This window comes from Rhinoderma darwinii, chromosome 1 (assembly GCF_050947455.1).
Source record: "Rhinoderma darwinii isolate aRhiDar2 chromosome 1, aRhiDar2.hap1, whole genome shotgun sequence".
Taxonomy (NCBI): domain Eukaryota; kingdom Metazoa; phylum Chordata; class Amphibia; order Anura; family Rhinodermatidae; genus Rhinoderma; species Rhinoderma darwinii.
Genome location: NC_134687.1, coordinates 157,321,783 through 157,340,159, shown reverse-complemented (window position 1 = coordinate 157,340,159; position 18,377 = coordinate 157,321,783).

Here is an 18,377-nt window from a genome sequence, read left to right as displayed (position 1 = left end):
AATCAACTAGTCTTGGATCACGTGTGCAGTGTATATGGCATGGAGAGCTGTAGTTGTATATTTCTGCTTCCTACTTCTATTTTTTAACAATTGTCTGCCGGTTGTGATGGTAGCTGCTTTAAGGCTGGGTTCACACGACCTATTTTCAGACGTAAACGAGGCGTATTATGCCTCGTTTTACGTCTGAAAATAGGGCTACAATACGTCGGCAAACATCTGCCCATTCATTTGAATGGGTTTGCCGACGTACTGTGCAGACGACCTGTTATTTACGCGTCGTCGTTTGACAGCTGTCAAACGACGACGCGTAAAAATACAGCCTCGTCAAAAGAAGTGCAGGACACTTCTTTGGACGTTTTTGGAGCTGTTTTCTCATAGACTCCAATGAAAACAGCTCCAAAAACGGACGTAAAAAACGCCGCGAAAACGGCGCGAAAAACGCCGCGAAAAATGCGAGTTGGTTAAAAAACGTCTGAAAAGCAGGGTCTGTTTTCCCTTGAAAACAGCTCTGGATTTTCAGACGTTTTTGGTCACTACGTGTGCACATACCCTAAGGGTATGTTCACACGTAGTCAACAAAAACGTCTGAAAATCCAGAGCTGGTTTCAAGGGAAAACAGACCCTGCTTTTCAGACGTTTTTTTACCAACTCGCATTTTTCGCGGCGCTTTCACGCCGTTTTCGCGGCGTTTTTTACGTCCGTTTTTGGAGCTGTTTTCATTGGAGCCTATGAGAAAACAGCTCCAAAAACGTCCAAAGAAGTGTCCTGCACTTCTTTTTACGAGGCGTAATTTTACGCGTCGTAATTGCCGTACGACGCGTAAAATTACGCGTCGTGTGGACAATACAGCGTTATACCCATAGAAAGTAATGGGCAGATGTTTGACTACGTATTTGAGACGTATTTCCAGACGTAAAATGAGGCAAAATACGCCTCGTATACGTCTGAAATTTGGCCGTGTGAACATACCCTAAAAGAACAAAACAAAATGCAGTCATTATAATATCATGCTGCCCCCTTATTTCTTCTGCCCTAGGCAAATATGGCCCTGCCTAGGACTGATTAATATTTTATTGTCTGTTTTCTTTCATAGAGGAATTTTTAATACTTTGGATGTTATTTGTACTTTAATACAACTCAGTTATCAATATACATGGAAATGATATTTAGTATTCATGTCCTTGATTGCAATTACCATGATTGAGAAATGTGAAGCACAATTTGCCGATAATTTCAATTGGAACTGTAATCCTTTTTATACTAGATTATCAAGCGAATATATTCTCTGAAAAGCAATATTTAAACAGGTGTATAAGTATTAGTAAAATGACTTGTAACCTATGCAGGTAGAAATTACTATATGATTATTATGTGTGAGTGATATCTTACTTTAAAGAGAACCTTTCACCTGCCCATACATGTGCAGCTGAGTTCAGCATGTAATGGCCAGTGCTTCACAAACCCTGTCTCACTTGAAATTATTTTTCTAACTTCCTCCGTTATTTAGATATCGGTGCCGTTATATTTGGCGCCCGATATGTAAATAACCCCCTGAACTATCAATGGGGCGTGTAAATGGCAAGGGGGCATGTTACTATCGCGGTGACACTGTCCAATCTGCTATGGACAGTGTCACAGCTGCTTGTGCTGTGTGATCTCTCTTGCAAGATCACAACCTCATTCCTTCAGGGTATGTTCACACGGCCAAATTTCAGACGTATACGAGGCGTATTATGCCTCGTTTTATGTCTGAAAATACGGCTCCAATACGTCGGCAAACATCTGCCCATTCATTTGAATGGGTTTGCCGACGTACTGTGCAGACGACCTGTTATTTACGCGTCAATACAGCCTCGTCAAAAGAAGTGCAGGACACTTCTTTCAGACGTTTTTGGAGCTGTTTTCTCATAGACTCCAATGAAAACAGCTCCAAAAACGGACGTAAAAAACGCCGCGAAAACGGCGCGAAAAACGCCGCGAAAAATGCGAGTTGGTAAAAAAACGTCTGAAAAGCAGGGTCTGTTTTCCCTTGAAAACAGCTCTGGATTTTCAGACGTTTTGGTTGACTACGTGTGAACATACCCTCACTGTCAGAGAAGAGATGGAAGGGGAAGTATGCAGCGCGCTCACAGGTCGAGCGCGCTTCATACAAAGCGGGTAACGGCTGTGTAATGCAGCCGACACCTCACTGAAACTGGCGGAATCAAAGATCACTTTGATTCCGCCCGTTTAACACCTTAAATGCCGCTGTCAACCACGACCACAGCATTTAAAGTGTTAGAATCAAGGGGACGCCCCCTCAGACAAGCCCCCCCCGCAGCGCGGCACGATCGGCCGGTTACCATGATTGTTATAGCAACCTAGGGGCCTAATAAAGGCCCACAGGTCTGCCATCTTTGTACTCCTTTGAAGCTATGCCTCTGGCAGGGCTTCAAAGGAGACAGGAGCGGCCGCACTGCCGACTGCAAGACATAAGGGGAGGTCGCCATGACAGGATAGGAGGTAGTGGGAAGGAAGGGGTTAAGAAATGCATAGCAGTAGTTAGGGGAGGGAAGGGGAGTGGTTTGGAGGGAGGAGGGGGTGAGAGTCTCGGCTTCCCACTGTTTTCCTCAGTGCGAGGGAGACAGCGAGAGGAACAGCATCAGCAGCAGTGAGCTGTTCTTAGTGTTGATCTGGAACTTTACTTACCTGGGCTGTGATGGCGTCTTTTGATGGGCTGGTGGAGCGGCTCCGGGCGGCAGCTGACTTGCAGGACGATGACTGGTTCGAGGCACAGGTGACAAGACTCTTGGGGCTGGCTGTGCCTCAGGCAGCAGGGCCCCGGCGCTCGCATCGCGCGGTGTCCAGGGAGGGGCGGCTCCTCTACTGTCGTCTCCCTCACTGTCATCGGCTGTGGTGCTGGATTTAGATGTGGGCAGCCCGCTGCTGTTCACAACTCCGGTTAGTGGAGGGATCGATCCGGTTCCTTCAGACGGGGAGCCCGCTCGCAGGTCTCGGCGTACCCGCCCTCCGGCGAGACTTAGCCCTGAGGAAATCCCGCGGGCACGGCACCGCAGGGGAAGCCCCTCCAGGGTCGCTGCAGGCCGGTCTCCAGGGAGAGCTGCATCCCCTAGGAGGTCCCGGCCTGGCAGAAATCCCCAGCCACGGCGGTGCTTGGCGGTAAGGGGGGGTCTGCTCCCAGTTTTCCAAATACCCCCCCCCTCCGTCGGGGGTGATACAGGACATGGGCATGTCGGCAGCCCCGCATGATGAGGAGCCAATCAGGGGGCTGGCTGCTACGAGGCTTTCTGCAGGGAGGATGGCGAGTCCGGTGGGATGTGGAGTGTGCTCAGAGGTCTGGGTTCCGCGGATCGGGCAACAGGCGGTTGGCCCTCTCAGCATCAGGGCTCCAATGGAGGCCGGCCCTTCGGGACAGTCGGGTAGAGGATCTCCGTGCTCTCACTGTGTGTGTGGGCAGCGGTCGCGGTTGGCGGGTGATTTGGAAGAGGGAGAAGTTTGTAGAGCATCAGCGTGGTCAAGTTAGTCCGGCTGGCGGGATCACAGCGCCTGAGCAGCCAGGTGGGTGTTCATCTTCTATCTATTTTCATACTGCTGGTTTGTGGGGGGGTGCGAGGGTCGCGTCGGGCAATGCGGCCGATGGCGGGCCTTCTGGGTTAGCGGTTTTGCGGACTTAGTAGGATGTTTGCGCGAGCTGGTGAATAAATTAGATAAGTCACAGGTGCCGGTATCGGCAGGAGTGGCTCCGGTTGCGGTTTGGGGGGGGACGGTAGCGCCGGGGGTTGGGCAGCCGCTGGATACGTTGCAAGTTGGGGGCTCCACGGGGGCTGTGGCGGTGTCGGTACAGACGGATGGGGCACAGGAAGGTGATAGAGTACGGTTGGATGATAGAGCGTGGGGGGAAGTTTATGTGTGTTTCGAAGGTCCGTTGGGGGCGCATTTGAAACAGGAGGTTCGCGAGCGCATTTGGAAGGACGAATATGTGGAAATATTTTCTCTCCTTCCTTTGGCAAAATTTAATTTGGATAAAGGGAAAAGGGATGAGAGTAAGAAAGAGGAGGAGGAACGACGGCGTTATTGTCTTATTCCACAAACGTTTGTGAACTGGCTGCAGGCGTTTGCAATCTTGGCTAGCGTAGTTGGGGAAAAGGCTCCGGAACATTGCTCTGCTCTTTTCTTTTTATATGGATGCTATTGGTGAGGCGCATCGGGTTTATGGCGGTATGGCATGGCTGCGATACGATGAGCAGTTTCGGCAGAGGAAGGCGGTGCGACCCAGCATTAGATGGGATCAGAAGGATATCACTTTGTGGTTGAGGGTGACTGCTCCGGTTAAGCCGGGACAGTCCTTTCCAGGGAGTGGGGGATCTGCAGGGCAGGTCGGCCAGTCAGGTCAGAGTTCCGGTTCGAAACTTGGTTTTTGTTGGCAAATTAACGACAGCCAATGTAAATTTGGGGCCACGTGCAAGTTCAAGCATGTGTGTTCCCATTGCAGCGTGACGTCCCATGGTGCGTCAAAGTGCTTGCAGAAAGGAAAAAGGGGAGGGGGTTCAGGGGGTGCAGCTGGTCAAGGGATTGACACCGGTGAGGTTGGAAAGGATGGCCCCCTTTCTAAGTAATTATCCGGATAGGGCTGGGGCAAAGTTGATTGAGGACGGTTTTAGCATGGGTTTTGTGATTCCTTCTCCCCCGTATGACATTCCCGTCACTCGTCGGAATCTTCGGTCCGCGTATCAACACTCGGGGGTGGTCACCGAGAAATTGCGTAAGGAGGTTAATTTGGGCCGCATGGCGGGGCCTTTTGTCGAACCCCCTGTGGATGACTTGGTGGTTTCTCCATTGGGGGTAGTGCCTAAGCGCGAGCCGAACAAGTTTTGTTTAATACATCATCTGTCCTTTCCCCGGGGTGCATCGGTGAACGATGGGATTTATCCAGAGTTGTGTTCGGTGGTGTGCGCGTCGCTTGATAAGGTGGTTTTGGTTGGGGAAGCGGGTGAAGGTGCTTTGCTTGCAAAAACAGATATTGAAGCGGCGTTTCGGCTATTGCCGGTTCATCCCATGAGCCAACGGTTGTTGGGTTGTTTTTGGGAAGGGGAATTTTTTGTTGATCGTTGTTTGCCTATGGGTTGTTCCTTGTCGTGCGCGTATTTTGAGGCATTTAGTTCTTTTTTGGAATGGGTAATACGGGAGGTCGCAGGTGTGAAGTCTGTCATTCACTACCTGGACGATTTTTTGTGTGTTGGCCCGGGTGGTTCAGCGGTGTGCGCTAATATTTTGTATGCTCTACAGGGGGTCATGAGGGATTTTGGAGTCCCATTGGCTCCGGACAAGACAGAGGGTCCGGTTACGGTTATTCGTTTTTTAGGCATTGAAATTGAGTCGGTCTTGATGGAATGCAGGCTACCTGAAGATAAATTGACGGGGCTTCGTTTGGAGGTTCAGGCATTGGCTCAGCTTAAAAAGGTTACGTGGCGTAGTTTGCAATCGGTGTTTAGTAGGCGTTTGGCGGCGGCGACTGCCGGGGTGTTGGCACCGCATCATTTCGTGAGATTGAGTCGTGAGCACCGGGCGGATTTGGAAGTGTGGCATCGGTTTTTGGGCCAATACAACGGGCGGTCACTTTGGATGGATGGGGCTCTTGATTCAGTGGATTTAGATTTGTTTACAGATGCGGCTGGAGGGGGCGGTTTTGGAGCTTATTTTGGGGGCCAGTGGTGCGCCGGAGGGTGGCCAGATACCTGGGTTGACAACGGTTTGACGAAAAACTCGAGCTGTTCCCTATTGTGGTCGCGGTGACCATTTGGGGGGACAGGCTCAGGAACAAGAAGATTCGTTTTCACTGCGATAACTTAGGGGTGGTGTTGGCTATCAATAATATCTCGGCGTCATCTCCTCCGGTGGTGCAACTGTTACGGCATTTGGTGTTAGTGTGTTTGTCCTTAAATGCTTGGGTGGTGGCGGTGCATGTTCCGGGGGTTGAAAATTGTGTTGCTGATGCCCTTTCTCGCTCGCAGTGGGACCGTTTTCGTCAGCTGGCGCCGGGAGCAGATCGGATCGGCAGGGTTTGCCCGGATCATCTTTGGGAGTTGGTTTCGCTGCGGCAGAAGCATTGATTGAGCGATCTCTGGCGAGTTCTACGTGGGCAGCATGCAGGGCTGGCTGGGCTCAATGGGAGCTTTGGTTGAGATCCCTAGGTGACGTCCGGTCTGACCGGGACAGATTGGTGGCTTTGTTGTATTGGCTGGGGGACGCGTATGAGTCGGGTGTGTCTGTATCCAAGGTGAACAAGTTCATGTCCGCAGTGGCGTTCGGTTTGAAACTGCATGGATTGGTGGATGTGACTAAGGAGTTTTTAGCAGTGCAAGCTTTGAAAGGGGTTCGCAGGGGGAGCGTGACGGCTGATCGGCGGCGGCCGGTTTCTTTCTGGATTCTTTGCCTGCTGGGAACGGCGGTGGAAGGGGTTTGTAGTTCGGTTTTTGAAGTCCGATTGTTCCGCCTGGCTTTTTCGTTAGCCTTTTTCGGGGCGTTTAGAATTGGCGAACTGGTGTCGCCAAGTGTTTCACGGGCGGGCGGAATAGGTTTGGATGATGTGGAGTTGTTTGCTGACAGGGTGGAGATTGTGCTGCGCAGGTCAAAAACGAACACAACGGGCAAGGGTAGGCGGATAGTGTTGTTCGCTATCGAGGGTTCGGTGATGTGCCCGGTACATTGTGTTGCTGCATTTTGGAGTGCAGGGGGGGTTAACGGGGGTTCCGTTGTTGCGACATGAGAATGGGTCGTTTCTATCTAGATTCCAGTTTTGTGCGGTGTTCAAATGCTGTTTGCTTGCAATCGGGGTTCGGGAGACGGAATATTCCTGACATTCGTTTCGAATTGGCGCGACGACTGAAGCGGTGAGATGGGGTTTGGATGTGGCGGGGGTGAGGCGTATTGGGAGGTGGGAGTCTAACCATTTTCGCACCTACGTGCGACCTCATCTGCTTTAACATGGTTCAGTTATTACTAAGGTGGGGGTTTGAGTCTGTGACAAATGGAGTGCGAATGGGATTGTAAGATGTGTGTTTTTCTCTCTTTACAGGTTTACGCCCTTGTCTGGTCTGGATCTTGGGGCACTCTTTTGTTTACTGGGGCGCTCTGAGGGCGGATGTTCGTCCTGATGGCCGCCAACTGAGGATTTTGCGGGAGGAGGCTGTCCTACACTGGTTGGGTTTTCGGGGGATGGTCTGGGCTAAGGTGTTACAGGAATTTCAGGTATATACTCAGCTCTATATACTTAGATCGGGTTCCTGACATTTTAGTGTTACATGTGGGGGGAAATGATTTAGGAGTGCGCCCTTTTCACGATCTGATAAGGGACATTAAGCACGATTTGTTGTGCTTATGGGCGTTGAACCCGAGATTAATGATAGTCTGGTCAGACATGGTGCCTAGAAAGTCGTGGCGTTTGGTTCGATCTGTGGAAAGGTTGAATAAGGCCAGAATAAAAGTTAATAGGGCGGTGTCAGCTTTTGTGGCGAAGCATGGTGGAGTGGTGGTCAGGCATAGGGACCTGGAAGCAGGAGTGGGGTGTTATTGGAGACAGGATGGGGTGCACCTGAATGAGGTTGGGATGGATATATGGAGTTTGGCCCTGGCAGAAGTAATTGAAAGAGGGGTGTTGGTGTGGAGGAGCTCATAGGCTTGAGGTGGTCAAGGCCCATTTCACAGTGGCGGGGGGAGTCCTTGAGGTTGGTCAGTAAAACTGGTGGGGGGGTCGCATCAGGGGTATGCGTCCCCCAAAATATGTGGAAGGCTTCTTAGGGTGTTACCCCTTTGAAGTACTTTATGGAAAAAGCCATCTGCAGAAGTGAGCGGTGCCTTCGAGCCGGGTTACGGCTGGAGGTAAAAATCAAGTGCTCGTGGCAGATGGCTAGTTGGTTTCTATTTGGCGGTAACCTCAAGGGCTTCCCCTGGTCATGTTGTTATTTATATTGACCCTGTTAAGGGTTTTGTTATGTGTTTTTTGGAAGAATTCCAATTCTGGGGAATTCTTGGGTGCTTTAATGTTTTGGTTATAAAATTTTATTTGCATAAAATTTATAATAAACGGCTGCTGTGACCATTAAAATCCAACCTCGGTGTCATGTGTTTTATTCTGGAAGGCTAAGGAAGGTTACGGATCACCCTACTCTACTTATCCAAGTCATGTCGGAATCACGATATACTGCAATACATTAGTATTGCAGGATATCATGCAAGCGATCCATACGATCGCTGCTTCGAGTCCCCTAGGGGGACTAGTAAAAGAAAGTAAAAAACAGTTAAATAAAGGGGTTTTTTTATGTTCCAAAAAAAAAGTATTAAAAGTAAAAAAACTCTTTTCACATTTTTTCCCTAAATCAATGTTAAAAAAAATAAAAGTTAAAATAACTGCCATTGCCGCGTTCATAAAAGTCAGAACTATCACAATATTGCGTTGTTTAACCCGCTGGGTGAATGGCGTAAAAAAACCATACATAAAACACGCAAATTGCTGTTTTTTGGTCACCTTAGCGCTTGCCACCTTACCTTACTACCAGTCATAGCAGCTCTATGTCAAGACTACATTTACTTTCTAACGGACAATCCTGTTTAAAATCTCAATTTCTTAAAAATCTTTGGAAAACCACATCCTGAACTCAAAATTGAAGCATTGAAAATAAGTGGGACATCAATACTGGAAGATCTAAAGGAGGGAGTCAGGCTGCTGGCATTACAGGAGATTATTTACTTAAATATTTTACATTTCTTCAATGTCTTCGAGAAAAATGACAGAACCGGTGTGAGTGAATGTGCAGCAGGACGGCAGGGGATAATTACAGAAGCCATGGGCTCTCCTGCAGGATGACTTCTGGCTTCTACTCTATCCAGTCGGCCTGCCCATTACTAATGCTCTGATATAACCTGCTCTTATCTGTAAACTCTCTTTGAGGTTTTTTGGGGATGAAGAAGAGCAGAAAGCACATTTTAGAGGACCACTTTACCTGCTTTCTAAATTTCTTTCATGGGCAGTGAATATTGACATGCACTAATTCATAGCTTCTTCACATATCACGGTTTTTCCACAGTTTTTGATAAAGCGCAAAATTTTTGCAAAAAATTTCATTAACCCACAGCAAAAAAAGTTGAATTTTTTTCAAAAATCAGAGCAAAGCTGCAATAGCACAGCCATTTGTGGAACTCTTAAAATGGTTCATGGCAATATTTACTGCCCATAAAAGAAATTTAACCCTTTAATACCGAAGGTATTTTAAACCTTAATGACAATTTTTTACGTTTTTCCATCGTCGCATTCAAAGATCTATAACTTTTTTATTTTTCCGTCGACATAGCTGTATAAGAACTTTTTTTTTGTGGGACAAGTTGTATTTTATAATAGCACCATTTTGGGGTACATATCATTTATTAACAGCCCGGGCTTCAGCAGCACCCTGCACGATGCGGGGAAACTTCTTCTGAGGTGCCGACGTGAAAAGGCGAAGAAGTACCCTGAACGGCCGACGTAAAAACACTATACACCGGTCGTTAAGGGGTTAAAGAGCAGGTAAAGTAGCGCCATGAAGAGGCTGCCTGGCTTATGAAACCTGCAGATAATAGTGCTGTGCGCTGGTTTCGCACGTTTAGGAAGAAGCAAGGAACTGCAGCAGGGAGGGATGGAGACTTAGATAGAGGGATGGAGACTTAGAGGGATCACAGTGACTTATATTTAAAAAACAAACAGCAAAAATATCAAATCCAGAGTCAGCGCAGCCGTCTACCAGCAAATTCTGGAGCACTTCATGCTTCCCTCTGCTGACAAGCTTTATGGAGGTGCTGATTTCATTATCCAGCAGGACTTGGCCCCTGCCCACACTGCCAAAAGTACCAATACCTGGTTTAATAACCACAGTATCACTGTGCTTGATTGGCCAGCAAACTCGCCTGACCTAAACCCCATAGAGAATCTATGTGGTAATGTCAAGAGGAAGATGAGACACCACACCCAACAATGAAGACGAGCTGAAGGCTGCTATTAAAGCCACCTGGGCTTCCATAACACCTTAGCAGTGCCTACATGACACGCTGCATTGATGATGTAACTCATGCAAAAGCAGACCCGACCAAGTATTGAGTGCATATACTGTACATACTTTTCAGTAGGCCAACATTTTGGTATTAAAAATAATTTTTGAAATTGGACTATTGAAATTTTGGATTTTCATTAACTTTGGATGTTCATAATCATCAACATTAGAAAAAAAAAATGCTGGAAATAGATCACTCTGTGTAATGAATCTATATATTATATGAGTTTCACTTTTTTAATTGAATTACTAAAATAAATTAACTTTTTGATGGTATTCTAATTCATTGAGAAGGACTAGTATATACAGTTAGGTCCAGAATTATTTGGACAGTGACACAAGTTTTGGCATTTTAGCTGTTTACCAAAACATATTATATATACAGTTATATAATCCATATGGGCTTAATAAAGTGCAGACTCTCAGCTTTAATTTGAGTGTATTCACATCTTAATTTGAAGAAGGGTTTAGGAATTACAGCTCTTTAATATGTAGCTGCCTCTTTTTTCAAGGGACCAAAGGTAGTTGGACAATTATCTCAAAAGCTATTTAGTGGGCTGCATGGGCTATTCCCTCGTTAATCCATCTTCAATTAAGCAGATGAAAGGTCTGGAGTTGATTCCAGGTGTGGTATTTGCATTTGGAATCTGTTGCTGTGAACCCACAACATGAGGTCAAAGGAGCTCTCAATGAAAGTAAAACAAACCATGAAAAAAACTGAAGAAATCCATCAGAGAGATAGCACAAATGTTAGGAGTGGCCAAATCAAGAGTTTGTTACATTCTTGAAAAAAAAGAGCGCACTGGTGATCTCATGAACTCCAAAAGGCCTGGACCTCCTCGGTAGACAACAGTATTGGATGATCGCAGAATCCTTTCCATGGTGAAGAAAACCCCCCTTCACAACATCTACCCAAGGGAAGAACACTCTCCTGGAAGTAGGTGTATCAGTATCTAAGTCTATCATAAAGAGAAGACTTCATGAGAGCAAATACAATTTGCAAAACCATTAATCAGCCTTTACAAATAGAAAGGCCAGATTAGACTTTGCCAAACAACGTGTAAAGAAGCCAGCCCAGTTTTGGAACAGTATTCTTTGGACAGATGAAACTAAGATCAACCTGTACCAGAATGATGGGAGGAAGAAAGTATGGTGAAGGATTGGAACGGCTCATGATCCAAAGCACACCACATCCTCTGTAAAACATGGTGGAGGCAGTGTGATGACATGGGCATGCATGGCTGCCAAAGGCACTGGGTCACTAGTGTTTATTGATGATGTGACTGAAGACAGAAGCAGCCGGATGAATTGTGAAGTGTTCAGGGATATACTTTCTGCTCAGATTCATCCAAATGCAGCAAGGTTGATTGGACGTCGCACAGATGGACAATGACTCAAAACATACTGCGAAAGTAACCCAGGAGTTTTTTAAGGCAAAGAAGCGGAATATTCTGCATTGGCCAAGTCAATCACCAGATCTCAACCCGATCGAGCATGCATTTCACTTGCTTAAGACAAAACTTAAGGCAGAAAGACCCACAAACAAGCAACAACTGAAGACAGCTGCAGTAAAGGCCTGGCAAAGCATCACAAAGGAGGAAACCCAGCGTTTAATGATGTCCATGGGTTCCAGACTTCAGGCAGTCATTGCCTGCAAATTATTCTCTACAAAGTATTTAAAAAAACACAACATTTTATTTATGGTAATATTAATTTGTCCAATTACTTTTGAGCCCCTGAAATGAGGAGGCTGTGTAGAAATATGATTGCAATTCCTAAACGTTTCACAGGATATTGTTGTTAAACTTGAAAGTCTACACTTTAATTGCATCTCAGTTGTTTCATTTCAAATCTAATGTGGTGGCATGCAGAGCCCAAATCAAGAAGATTGTGTCACTGTCCAAATAATTCTGAACCTAACTGTATATCCACTCTATTAGCAGGGGCGTAGCTATGGGGGGGGGGGCAAGCGGGGCATGTACCCCGGGCGCAGTTCAGAGGGAGGCGCCAGCGCCACCTCCTCCTGCACTATAATTGTACCTGTGTCGCAAGGACACAGGTACAATTAGAAGCAATGAATGACCGGGCACGTTCCGTGCCCGGCCATTCAGCGCCTTTCCACGAATGAAGCGACTGGTACCTTTTGTACCAGTGACGCTTCCGTCGATGAAAGGCGCTGACTGACAGGGAAAGTCATCCTGCCCAGCCAATCAGCGCCTTTCATAGACGCTGTGTTCAACTCCCTGGAGACCTGCGCAGAAGAGAGCAGGTCTCCATGGCTGCCGGACGGCGTGGGAGCTGGAATAAGGTGAGTTTGAAATGTTTTTTTTTAAATTGTAATAGAAGTGTGCGGCTGTATCGGCAGGGGGGGGACTTTGTCTACTCGCGGGGGGCTTTATCTACGGGGGGTTTCTATCTACAGGGGGACTATATCTACAGGGCTGGGCTATATACAGGGGGACTATATCTACAGGGCTGGGCTATATACAGGGGGACTATATCTACAGGGCTGGGCTATATACAGGGGGACTATATCTACAGGGGGGCTATATACAGGGGGACTATATCTACAGGGGGGCTATATACAGGGGGACTATATCTACAGGGGGACTTTATCTACAGGGGGACTATATCTACAGGGGGGCTATATACTGGAGTGGGCTGTCTATAGAGCACCATATACAGGGGTTGGCTATATAGTATATAGCCCCCTGTAGATATAGCCCACCCCTGTATATGGTGCTCCATAGATAGCCCACCCCAGTATATAGCCCCCCCCGTAGATATAGTCGCCCTGTAGATATAGCCCCCTGTAGATATATTCCCCCTGTATATAGCCCACCCATGTATATAGCCCCCCTATGTATAGCCCAGCCCTGTAGATATAGCCGAGCCCTGTAGATATAGCCCCCTGTAGATATATTCCCCCTGTATATAGCCCACCCATGTATATAGCCCCCCTATGTATAGCCCACCCCTGTAGATATAGCCCCCCTGTGTATAGCCCACCCCTGTATATAGGCCCCCTCTGTAGATATAGCCCCCCTGTGTATAGCCCACCCCTGTAATATAGTGTATATCCCAGCCCTGTGTATATCCCAGCCCTGTGTATAGCCCAGCCCTGTAGATATGGTCCCCCCGTAGATATGGTCCCCCCGTAGATATGGTCCCCCTGTAGATATAGCCCACCCCTGTATATAGACCCCCTGTAGATATAGCCCACCCCTGTATATAGTATCCCACAAATAGCTCCCCCTACAGTGCTCCACAGAAAGCCCACCCCTGTATATAGCCCGCTTGTACATATAGTCCACCCCTGTATATAGTGCTCCACAGATAGCCCACTCTTGTATATAGTATATACAGGGGTGGGCTATCTGTGGAGCACTATATACAGGGGTGGACTATCTAGTGGAGCACTATATACAGGGGTGGACTATATGTACAAGGGGGGGCTATATACAGGGGTGGGCTATCTGTGAAACACTATATACAGGGGTGGACTATATGTGGAGCACTATATACAGGGGTGGGCTTTATCTAAGGGGGGGCTACATACATGGTTGGGCTATCTGTAGAGCTCTATATACAGGGGTGGGCTATATCTACAGGGGGCTATATACAGGGGTGGGCTATCTGTAGAGCACTATCGGGGGAGTTATTTGTGGGACACTATATACAGGGGTGGTCTATATGGGGGCACTATCTACAGGGGCTCTATGGCAGGCACTATCTTTTATGAAGAGGTAAGCAGAAGCCTAGACAGAGGGGCCGCTGTGGATATAGTGTTTTTGGACTTTGCAAAGGCATTTGACACTGTCCCTCATAGACATCTAATGGGTAAATTAAGGACTATAGGTTTAGAAAGTATAGTTTGTAATTGGATTGAGAATTGGCTCAAGGACCGTATCCAGAGAGTTGTGGTCAATGATTCCTACTCTGAATGGTCCCCAGTTATAAGTGGTGTACCCCAGGGTTTAGTGCTGGGACCACTATTATTCAACTTATTTATTAATGATATAGAGGATGGGATTAATAGCACTATTTCTATTTTTGCAGATGACACCAAGCTATGCAATATAGTTCAGACTATGGAAGATGTTTGTGAATTGCAGGCAGATTTAAACAAACTAAGTGTTTGGGCGTCCACTTGGCAAATGAAGTTTAATGTAGATAAATGTAAAGTTATGCATCTGGGTACGAAAAACCTGCAAGCATCATATGTCCTAGGGGGAGCTACACTGGGGGAGTCAATTGTTGAGAAGGATCTGGGTGTACTTGTAAATCATAAACTAAATTTCAGCATGCAGTGTCAATCAGCTGCTTCAAAGGCCAGCAAAATATTGTCGTGTATCAAAAGAGGCATGGACTCGCGGGACAGGGATGTAATATTACCACTTTACAAAGCATTAGTGAGGCCTCATCTAGAATATGCAGTCCAGTTCTGGGCTCCAGTTCATAGAAAGGATGCCCTGGAGTTGGAAAAAATACAAAGAAGAGCAACGAAGCTAATAAGGGGCATGGAGAATTTAAGTTATGAGGAAAGATTAAAAGAACTAAACCTATTTATATATATGAATGGCGCATACAAAAAATATGGTGAAATCCTGTTCCATGTAAAACCCCCTCAAAAAACAAGGGGGCACTCCCTCCGTCTGGAGAAAAAAAGGTTCAACCTGCAGAGGCGACAAGCCTTCTTTACTGTGAGAACTGTGAATCTATGGAATAGCCTACCGCAGGAGCTGGTCGCAGCAGGGACAGTAGATGGCTTTAAAAAAGGCTTAGATAATTTCCTAGAACAAAAAAATATTAACTGCTATGTGTAGAAATTTTTTACTTCCCCTTTCCCATCCCACTTCCCCTTTCCCATCCCTTGGTTGAACTTGATGGACATGTGTCTTTTTTTCAACCGTACAAACTATGTAACTATGTAACTATGTAATCTACAGGGGGCTCTATGGCAGGCACTATGTATAGGGGGCTCTATGGCAGGCACTATCTACAGGGGGCACAGTGTGTGTGTGGGACACGGTGCATGGTGCTATTATAATTAGAGGTGCAGTGTTTGGCGCTATTATATTTAGGGGCGTAGTGTGTGGTATAATGATAACTTTATCTTTATTTATAGGTGCAGAAATGTTGGAAAAGTGAGAAGCTGAAGACATCTGAGCAGCAAACTGCAGAAATGGACCGGGAGAAGTCATCATAGAGGTCTGGACCAAATGGAGAAAAAGAACTAGAATCTGAGACGTCACCGGTGAGTCACTTAATGTAAATGTTTATTCTGCCTCTAATCAGCACTGTAGTCACTGTATGATCTGCAGCGAGATGATGGGTGGTATGATTATGATAGGATTTATTTTTTGTGAAACGGCATCTCCCAGCATATCCTTATCATTGTTCGGGCTATGCTGGGAGCTGTAGTTTTACGCCGTACAAACCTATACGGCAGGGGTTGCACTAAATTGAGCTGTATTTGTTCTGGGGCTGTATATATGTACCGAGCTTGGTTCTGGTGTTGTGTATAGGACCATATTGCTTGTGAAATGTACAAATAATTTTATGCTCGCGTTACATAAAAAGAAATGACACGTCGATTGGTAGAGAAAACAAACATGGCGAGGGGGAAGGAGATGTCGGGAAAGAGGTTGGGGGGGGCGCCAAACTGAATCTTTGCCCCGGGTGCTGGAGAACCTAGCTACGCCTCTGCTATTAGGTATTATTATGCTATGCTGATGTATTTACCTGTACTATTTTCCAACTTCATATATGCAAAGCCAACATATAACTTCCTTTGCATTATACCTCCCTTCCTGGTGATGAGATGGTCTGTCTTCATGGATGCACCGCTGTAGTGCGCGTTGCCATAGTGATACACATCATGACGTAGTCACGGCATCCCTTGAGTCACGTTTGCTCGAGCACATTCTCCATGTGGAGGGTCATCAACGGCCCGCCAATTTACTCAGTACACAGGTGATCTAATTCTGCCAACATATTTGAACTACCTAGTCTATAATGACCCTTTATGTTAGGGATCTGCCAGGTACTTCATCTAGGTATACTCCTGGGATTAATCAATCCACACCTGAGGCCAGACCTGTTCGACTGACACCATCTCCCACCAACCAGGGTGGCAGGCTCAGGAGTGGGAGAGCCTATCGCGGCCTGGTCTGTCGGAGTTAGCTCCGCCCCCTGTCCTTTATTACCTGCCCTGTTCTCTCCCTCAGTGCTTGTAATTCTTTTGGATTCCTGGCCCCACTGCTGCTTGCTCCAGCCTGCTTCTGCCGTGCTTCTGCCTTGCTGCAGTTCTGCTTGACCTGCTTTGCTTTGCCCCTGGCTTGCTTCTGTCTCCGTGCCCGCTCGGGTGTACTCACTTCGTCCTGGTCCTGACTGTTTGTTCGACGCTCCGTTTCCTCATGGCGTTCCGTGGCTACTGCCCCTTCCCTTGCGTGTTCCCTGTTTGTTTTGCTGTGCACTTAGACAGCGTAGGGACCGCCGCCCAGTTGTACCTCGTCGCCTAGGGTGGGTCGTTGCAAGTAGGCAGGGACAGGGTGGTGGGTAGATTAGGGCTCACTTTCCCTTCACCTCCTTCCTGCCATTACATAATTACAAGCCCTTACCTAGTCTACCATTTCTCCTACGCTGACGCTATCATGGACCCCCTTGAGACCCTGACCCAGCAGATGCAGGGCCTCTCCCTACAGGTCCAGGCCCTGGCCCAAAGGGTCAATCAGGGTGACGCTGCTTTAGTAGTACCCCTCACCTCACCTCTAGAACCCGACCTCAAGTTACCTGACCGGTTTTCAGGGGACCGTAAGACGTTTCTCTCCTTCCGGGAGAGTTGCAGACTGTATTTCCGCCTAAAGCCCCACTCCTCAGGTTCCGAGAACCAGCGGGTGGGTATCATCATATCCCGACTCCAGGAAGGGCCCCAAGAGTGGGCCTTCTCCTTGGCTCCTGACGCCCCTGAACTTTCCTCTGTTGATCGCTTTTTCTCTGCCCTCGGACTCATTTACGACGAGCCTGACAGGACTGCTTTAGCCGAGAGTCAGCTGGTGACCTTACGTCAGGGTAGGAGACCGGTTGAGGAATACTGTTCTGATTTTAGGAAGTGGTGCGTAGCTTCTCAGTGGAACGATCCGGCCCTAAGGTGCCAGTTTAGGTTAGGATTATCTGACGCCCTGAAGGATCTGCTGGTTAGCTACCCCTCGTCTGACTCCCTTGACCAGGTTATGGCCCTAGCAGTACGACTTGACCGACGTCTCAGGGAACGTCAGCTAGAACGCTTCAGTGTGCTCCCCTCTGACTTTTCTGCGATCCCCCCCGAGGTCCCGTCTCCTCGCCCCCCCACGGAGGACTCGGAGGTACCTATGCAACTCGGGGCCTCCATGTCCCCTCGACAACGTAGGGAGTTTCGCAGAATGAATGGTCTCTGCTTCTACTGTGGGGACGACAAGCATCTACTGAACACCTGTCCCAGGCGCAAGAATAAGAAGCCGGAAAACTTCCGCGCCTAAGTGATCATCGGGGAGGTCACTTGGGCGCACAGGTATTTCCCGTTAATGTGAAACGCAATAAAATTTTGCTTCCCTTTCAGGTCTCGTTTGCTGGCCGGTCTGCCACGGGCAGTGCTTTCGTGGATTCTGGCTCATCTGCTAATATCATGTCTGTGGAATTTGCTATGTCTCTAAAGATGCCTTGTATTGATTTACCTTATCCTATCCCTGTAGTAGGAATCGACTCAACTCCCCTTGCTAATGGTTATTTTACTCAGCATACTCCTGTTTTTGAACTCCTGGTTGGCTCCATGCATTTGGAGCAGTGCTCTGTACTGGTGATGCAGGGATTATCGTCTGATCTGGTTTTAGGCCTTCCCTGGTTGCAGTTGCATAATCCCACGTTTGATTGGAATACTGGGGATCTCACCAAATGGGGTAATGAATGTCTTATGTCATGTCTTTCTGTTAACTCTATTTCTCCCCGGGAGGAGGTAAACACGCTTCCTGAGTTTGTTCAGGACTTTGCCGATGTGTTTTCTAAGGAGGCCTCCGAGGTGTTGCCCCCCCATAGAGATTACGATTGCGCTATCGATTTGGTGCCTGGTGCCAAGCTTCCTAAGGGTAGGATATTTAATCTTTCATGTCCTGAACGTGAAGCTATGAGGGTGTATATCCAAGAATGCCTGGCCAAGGGTTTCATTCGCCCCTCGACTTCTCCTGTAGGTGCTGGCTTCTTCTTCGTGGGGAAGAAGGATGGTGGTCTTAGGCCGTGCATTGATTATCGTAACCTGAATAA